Source organism: Plectrocnemia conspersa, unplaced genomic scaffold, assembly GCF_051122295.1.
Source record: "Plectrocnemia conspersa isolate PC_06_02 unplaced genomic scaffold, ASM5112229v1 ptg000005l, whole genome shotgun sequence".
NCBI classification, from domain to species: domain Eukaryota; kingdom Metazoa; phylum Arthropoda; class Insecta; order Trichoptera; family Polycentropodidae; genus Plectrocnemia; species Plectrocnemia conspersa.
In genome coordinates, this window is record NW_028277169.1 from 1,506,499 (window position 1) to 1,514,924 (window position 8,426).

An 8,426-nucleotide genomic window follows, 5' to 3' on the forward strand; every position below is an offset into this window, starting at 1 on the left:
GTTTTGAGTTATGAGTTGGCTTAGTTTGTATTTCGGACTTGAAACTATAATTAGTGTTAGAGCTTTCATTAGATTAGGTTTGGGTCTGAACAGCAAATGGACGTTTCGCAACTGTCAAATTGAGCTTCATAGACATTTTAGAGCAGCATATCAGTTAAATTATATTTTCGCTAGTAAAAATATATATCTACTGTTGAAAATGTATTTGGACATTACTAGTGAAAATATAACCTTACCAAAAAATACACATTCACTATAACATTTATACATCGGATGTAAATTAATAATGAAGTATGTAAATATATAAATATATATTGCTACATATAGAAAAGTTGAAATCTTATAATTGTACTAGCACCTGACAGATAGTTTATATCTTCACTGGTAAAAAATATATATCTACTGGTGAAAATGTATTCCGATATGATTTTACTGAAATGACATATTTTAAATAATATTTTCGGGATAGATTCGAGAATGTTTTTTTTTAGATTTTTTTTAGGAATAACCACATGAAACTGAATGTATTATTAATTTTTCTGCAATAAATCTAGATGTTAAATTAACGAAAAAACAATATATGTATAAAACATAAAATTTATATAATTCAGCTGGTGCTGTTGTTGATTTTTCGTTATTTCTTTGCTTCTTCCTTAGGTATTCAATCTGAAAATTCAGATCCTATTATTTCTTGTATGTATATATAAACATCAGTACATACATCTCAAACAACTGTACTTATTTCAGATTCAGTATATGGGGTCAGTTTTTATTTATTTTTATAAATATATTTTTGCTATGATTTTTTGCCCTTTCCTCCCCCCCCTCCACCTCGACAGGGTCTGCATATGTGAATCATAGTTGTGATTTAAGCTGCATTAGAATAAATAGTTATTTTAGATTTCATTACAGCGATATGTATGAAAGTCTTTCAATACGAATAGCAGTCGTCAGGCATTTCATACCAATCATACATTCGAAGTAGATTTCAGTATTTAATTAAAAAAATATTTTCAGATATGGACACAAAGAGTCAAAGAAGAGATACATTGATTCGGTGTCGTAATTTTTAAAATGTGTGGAATGTAATTAGACTATATTTTAAGTGCATTCTAAATGAAGATGAACATCGCTGTAGTTAATGATTGATTTATTTTTATATAAAGAATGCACGAAATAAGCAAAACAATTTCTGTCCAATTCGCGCATTCGGTAGATAATTTGCCTAATTCACAAATGAAGCAACGGGCCTCTACTTTTCATGAATTATGCGATTTCACCGATTCGGTATAACATATACATTTATATAAATTGATGATAATAAATATTCAGATAGTATATTAATTTAAAATTATGAGAAAGTTTTGTTATTAAGGATTAAGAATTGACCAAATAAACGCTGTTATAAATTTACAAAATAATATTTTATTTAAACAATAGGTAACCTAACATTGATACATCGATAAAAGAAAAATGCATAGCTGTAGTATTAATTTAAAAAAATGGTAATCAAATTGTACGCGGCTCGTGAGCAGTTACTCTGCAGCAAACTGAGACTTTATTAAAAGTATAAATATCAATAGATATTCAAAGCAAAATTTTTTGGTATTGTACATATTATATTAATTTTTGTTTTCTTTTTATGTCGTATTATATACATACATAGTTTTATGTCATTAATAGTGTCATATTTTTAAATTGGTTTATAAAATTTATTAAAAAAATAACCAGCATTAAAATTTTTGTTCAATACTACGCTCATATATTTTAGATAACTCATTTTTTATGCGAGAGTTGCGTCCTGCGTGGCTTCTTAGGTCTTCGGTTGCATCCCGCCGCCAAAAGAGATTGCTCGTCACCGCTCTAGGATACTCCGCTTGTGGGGTCCTTCCAAGCCCCCCCCCATTCTCAGGAGCAGCGGAAAATTGAAAAAAATTGTTAATTTAAACAATAAAAATGACATAAGAAACATATGTTAATAATAGTAGTAGTAGTTTTAATAATATTAGCAATTATAATAACAAAATAATAATAGTTAAATACAGTATGCCATAATTAACCCGCCGTTGGTCGCGCGAGTGTTGCATACGCCGTTGGTCGCACCTGAGCGAATAGCCGCCTCTCAGTTCTTTATGTTTTTAAGTTTAAATATCGAATATTTATTATTTTTTTTATGTTTGGTTTATTTTAGTGTTGTATATATAAAATAAATAAATTCTTTAAAACTTTTATTTACATAACGAAAGGAGAAAAATAAAATAATAAATATTTTTTAAGTAAAATATTTTTTTTTTAGATATATGCTTAAAACTTTAAAAATAACATGAAAAAATATATATTATTTTTAATCTTGATTACTTGAATACTTAGTTATGCAATCTGGACATAATGCCGATGAATGTTCTTTGCATATTGGGTTATAGCACATGTGGCATTTGATGGTGATTTTGCGATTTTTTCCTAGGGCAAAAATTACATTTTGGACGATTCTATTCACTTGGTTCTGGGTGATGAATTATCGTAGTGTCAGGTTTCTCTCCTAAATACTGCTATATTTTTATTTGCAAACTTTGCGATACATTTGTTTAATTTTTTTAAATTATCTAAGGAATCGAAAAAAAAATTCAAAATAGTTTTTTTATACTATGTATAAAAACAGTTAAATAAAATATATTTATAAAATAAATTAAAAACATAATAATAACAACAAAAAAGTAAATAATATTAAAAAGAAACTACCAAAAAATAAAATTTCCAGCACGAATCTAACCTGCGTAAATAACGTTCTCTCTCGATCCTTGATATAACACAACTAATACGCAAAACCAAATGTATATCGAATTAGTAAACACGTGTTTGAGCCTGCAATATTGAAGAAAACATAATTCTTAAAAAGTAGAGGGACCCGCAAGTTAATATGTTTCATACAAAAAAAAACGGCATCAAAAAAACCGATAGGGTGAGCGCTGCGCCGCCGTGCGACCAACGGCGGGTTAAAAGATTTCATAGCGAATTCCGAATTATAAATATATAAAATATATACAAATAAAATATTATTATGATCGGAGACTAACGGTTACACAACGAATATTGCAGAAGGCAAAACAAAAAGCAATTTAAAGCGAGATAACGAGAAATAATTTGTCGGTTAAAAAAATTGTATTTGCACTTCTCCCAGTAAAGCTTATTGTTACCCTTTGTCGAAAAAATGTCAATCTTCTCTCAGCTGATGCGACATTATTTTTTATGCTTGAGAATTTGGGATCTGATGAGCTCTCATTATATTTGAAGCACAACTTAGAAGATCAAATAAGCAAAAGACGATTAAATGTGTCTGGAACTCTGCAATATTTACATAACGGTGGAAAAAAGTGAGATTCATAATTCGTTCACTAGACCAACAAAAAAATGCGATAGCTAAAGTTATTGAAAGCTTTGCAACAAGATTAATATTCAAAGTGATTTTAGAAGAAACAACTAATCACTATATGCAGTTCCGATCATTGATGCAAAAGTTGAAGAGCAAAATTCAGTCAAATTTGTCGTCCAACATACTCATTTTTAACTTTGATTCCACCAACAAGTGTGGAGTTCGAATGAGCGTTCTCAATTGCAGGCAATTTTTGTATAAAAGTTCGATCGAGACTAGGGGACGTGGCTTTAAATGATCTTTGCTTCCTTAATCATATTTAAGACAACAAAACAACAATTTAATTTACTAATATTATAAAATGGAATATCAAAATTTTTATTTTCTGTACTAATTGAAATTTTATACAATCATTATTTTATATTATTTTAATATTTTTTTATACAATAAATAATAATAAATTTATTATCTTAAATAGGCAGTTTTTATTTTTAGTATGACCAAAAAATAATTAAAATTTTTCAGAATTCCAAAATTATTTATATTTGTATGTGATTCAATAATAATATTTGTTCAAGATGGATAATTACTTTTCATTCTGGGGTGTCGTGGTAATATTTCTGCAGACAAGTCGTCATATAGTCCTTGCGTTGTTTTCTCAATGCTTCTGAAAATAAATATAAACAATTAAAACTAAGTACATGTAAGGTTATAAGCCGTGCATAATATTCCTACTTATAATTCATAAAGGCGATTTAAAAGTGACAACCGAAGGATAGAATGTACTTTTATATGAAATTTTAATTACATTATCAAGTACTATAACAATGAAAAAGTAATATGTACATACTTATGTAATTGAATTTAAAATTAACGTTAATGATTGCAATGTATGTGATTCTTGAAGTGCACATTGGTATTATCTACGTTCAAGAAGAATAACCATTTGTCATTCCAGAGTCCCATAAAAATTCTAACGGTCCCGTATTGCTTCTGAAGGGTAAGGATGTATTGTACGTACAATAATTTGAACAATGTAACATTACAAACTTAGAAATAATAAGTAACCCTACCGAAAAGTAATAATGATATTTTATAAAGGATAATCAATCTGTAACTTTTTGTTTGCGGTGAATATTAGCTTTTAATAATTCTTATAAATATTAATTAATACGTAAATTTTTAACTATGAATGAATAAATTAAACATTTTTTCCCTTAGGCATTGTTTGATTCTTTCAGGTTTATTAGACAAATACTATTTTGCTGTCCAGTGTTATATTTTATAGAAATTGAATAAGTAAATCATGAATAAAATGAATTTATTAACGAAAATGCCTGATGCTCCAATTAATACATCAAAATCCAAATATACCAGCGTACGTTTTGTATCAATGCTTGGAAAAATTAAAAAAATCAGAACCACATTTTCAAAATCACTGAAATTAAAACCAATGGGTAGTAAAAGTTCAAAAAAGTAATATTTAAAGTTTCATGTCTAAATCATTCATATCTACAATATAGCAAAACAGAAAGATTAATTATTTATATACTCAAAAAAAATGATTTAAAGATCAATACAAATAGTCAATGACCGAAAACTGATTATAAATAAAATATAAAAGGAATCAATTAGGTAAAAAATATAGGTATGCAACTTAGCTAAATAGCTAAGTTCCATACCCATTATTAAATGTAATTTAAAGTTCTGACATGAAAATACTGCATAGTTTCTCAGTAGGTGTAAGTATATTGACTAGTAATAAAACGTGAAAGTGCACGTGGAATAAATGCTTGCGTTATAAAATTTTGATTTTGGAAAATTACACTCCGCTCTGCTTTAAAAGCACAGTCCACTAGTCTCATCTTTTCTGGCTTTGACAATGACAAGACGAATATGCACGGATAATAAAATGCGAACAAAATATTGAAAAAAGCGTTCATGAGGCACTGAAGACGTTGTCGAAGTATAATTGCGTAACGTCACAGCGGAATGCGAAGCAATAGGATAATAAGAATACCACATAGTAGGTCATATCTCGCAACTGCTCAATTCGACGGTTTGCATACTTTGGAAGCATTCCTTCTACTGCAGAAGAAACATTTTCTAGATTTAGAGTTCTGATTTGTGATGGGTTGCTCATTGTCGTATCTGCTATTTTTTTGGCTGGTGTACTAACTCCTGGCCGCATTTCCAGAACTGCTAAATGTGTGTTCATGTCTTACAGAAATGAATGATTTTTAACATAAAGTAGCGCCAAGTTGACTGTGTCCGGCCCGAGTAAACTACCCTGTGCGCAGGCTCGTACTGAATGCTTTTTATATATATCTGACGTTACAATAATCATGTTTAATATTTTGTGATTTTTTCGTTCTTACTACATATTTGTGTATTATTTTAATTCATGTATCGTATTTTTTTGTATATTGAAATAATACTATGTATTGTTTTTGACTATTGTGACGCATTAGGGTATCATGATGGTATTAATTTAATTAAAATTGATAAATCCTGAAATATGACTAGCATTTTTAGAAAATTAGATATAGAGTCTGAGTTGTGTTCTTAAATCCTGAGCTGAGTGTTGTGTATCAAGCGGTGCTTTTTAACAAGCAGCTCGTGTCTTGATACTGATCTTGTTTCAAGTGGTACTCCTTCCTTGAAGTTCGCCGGACAGTCTCTTCTGCATCAGGTGCATTTGGTCGATGTGTCGCAGTCTTTCTTGGATCAGCTAAACATTGTTGACATCTTGGGACCTTGGCGGTTCTTCTCAGCATGGTTGTAAAGTTGGTTCCTGAAACACGTAAACTATTAAGTTTATACCTTTTAAGGCTAGCCCTACTGAAGCAAACATACTGAACACTCTTAATATTGGTGATTGTGTGAAAACTGGATCAGTTAGTCTAATCTCTATGCAGTTCTGGTTTGGTCATCATGATCGTCACCTCAATCAGAATAGACTTTACCGTCTTGTTCTCATCCAGTTATGTTACTTGTTTTGCATTTAATTTATAATAATACTTTCATGAAGCATACTTTGAAAGACGAGCACGCTAAACAGCATCTCGTTAATCGATTGCAAAGATAACAGAAATTTTACAATTATAATCTATTTACTTTCAAGTCAGTGCGTAATAACATCGTTTAATGCGTTATCATAATGAGTTCTTAAATTTCTGCCCTGTGATTTGTCATTCTCAATGAATCGATTGATCTCACAACGAACGACCTATCACAGGGTAGAAATTTAAGAGTACATTATGATTACGCATTAAACGATAATATTGCACACTGACTCTTGAAAATAAATATACTATAGACATTTGGTGTTTTATGCCAGCGGCATATCTGAAAAAATCTCCAACTTTTAAAACAAGTGTAAAGAAAATTAGGCAGTGTTGTTTTCAATATTGGTAGATTGTCAGTACTTTTATAGAATCGACCGAACCATAGCTACAATAGGAGACTTAACCTATTCTTTGTTTTTTATTTGTGTAACGAAAATAAATAAAGTAAACTGATAATGCACCAATAGTTTTATTTTAAAAATATATATTATACACATGTATAGGCTCTATTATCACATAATTTAACTAAATACATACAGAGGACTAGGCACGACATTACTTCGAATCACATATAATTTCATTTATTGTGTATTTTTTTGCACAGACTGTTCACTTGAAAGAGTTATAAATAACCTGTTAATAGGATTCAATATCACTAAAAGCAATTTTAATAAAATAGTTTAATGCCATCCAACGGGGATTGGTATATCACAGGCATGGCAAGCCTAGGGCACACGTGGCCGAGGAGTCACGTTTGAGAATTTGAATTACACGCGAACGATTTCCAAGTGCAAAAATACTTTTTTAATTTTTAAATTTAAAAAATTAAAATCTTGACTAAATATTCCGTGAATTATTAATTTATTTCATTTTATTAATTATCAAATGTTTTCTAAGATAAATGACAATCGTTTTATTAATGTAAGCAACTATTTTATCGTGGCACTTCAAACAATTTTTATGCTGGCAGCACTGCCTTTGACGTTTGTTTTCATTTGAGGTTATGTTCATTGTAATTTGTTGTTTACCGCCGTTGCAAATGTCACTGTCAGTGAAGATAAGTTCGTCGATCTCTAACATATCGCTGATAGTAGAAGGGTTAACATTGACCATGTTCATATAATATATTCAATATATACAATAATACACTGTTTCTGACAAGTGAAAAAGAACAACTTCATCGTTGAGTAATATTTTTTTTACCAAATACGATGTGATAAAATGAGCTGTGATTTGTTTTTGCTCGAATTATTGCTTAATATGTGAACTATAAAGGTAATTTAATTAAATATGAATAAATAGCATTTAACATGGCTGGTAGAAATGAAAAAGTATCAGAAACGAACAGCAGAAACTTTCAAAGTTGGTGGACTGAAGAGTATGGCATGATTAACAAAGGCGGAAAAGCAGTGTGTTTTATGTTCTGGGACAGTTGTATGCAGAACTTCGTCAGTTAAACGGCATTTTGAGACAAGCCAAAAATCTCTCCTTGAAAAAAGTAAGGAAGAACAAAAAGAAATTATTGCTCAGGCAAATAATAATAAAAATATGCAATCAACATCCCTAATGAAATTTATCGGCAGTCGTTCAAATATAACTGCTGCTAGTTTTGATGCCTCAAACATAATCTCTTAGCATGGAAAACTATTCAGCGATGGAGAATATCTGAAAGAAACATGGCTAAAATGGGCTCCCAATCTCTTTGAAGATTTTGAAAACAAAGAAAAAATTATTCAAAGAATAAATGACATGCCTTTGGCTAGAAATACGGTGAAAGATAGAATCATAGAAATGGCCAAAAATGTAACTCATCAGCAAAACATAGGATAAGTCTTCAGATTTAATTGCCCTTTGCGTTGATGAAAATACTGATATAACTGGATCAGCTCGTTTAGCAATTTTTACTCGATACTGCAATGGAAATAATATCAAAGAAGAATTGATCAGTTTAATATCATTAGCAACAACAAAAAAAGGAATAAATATTT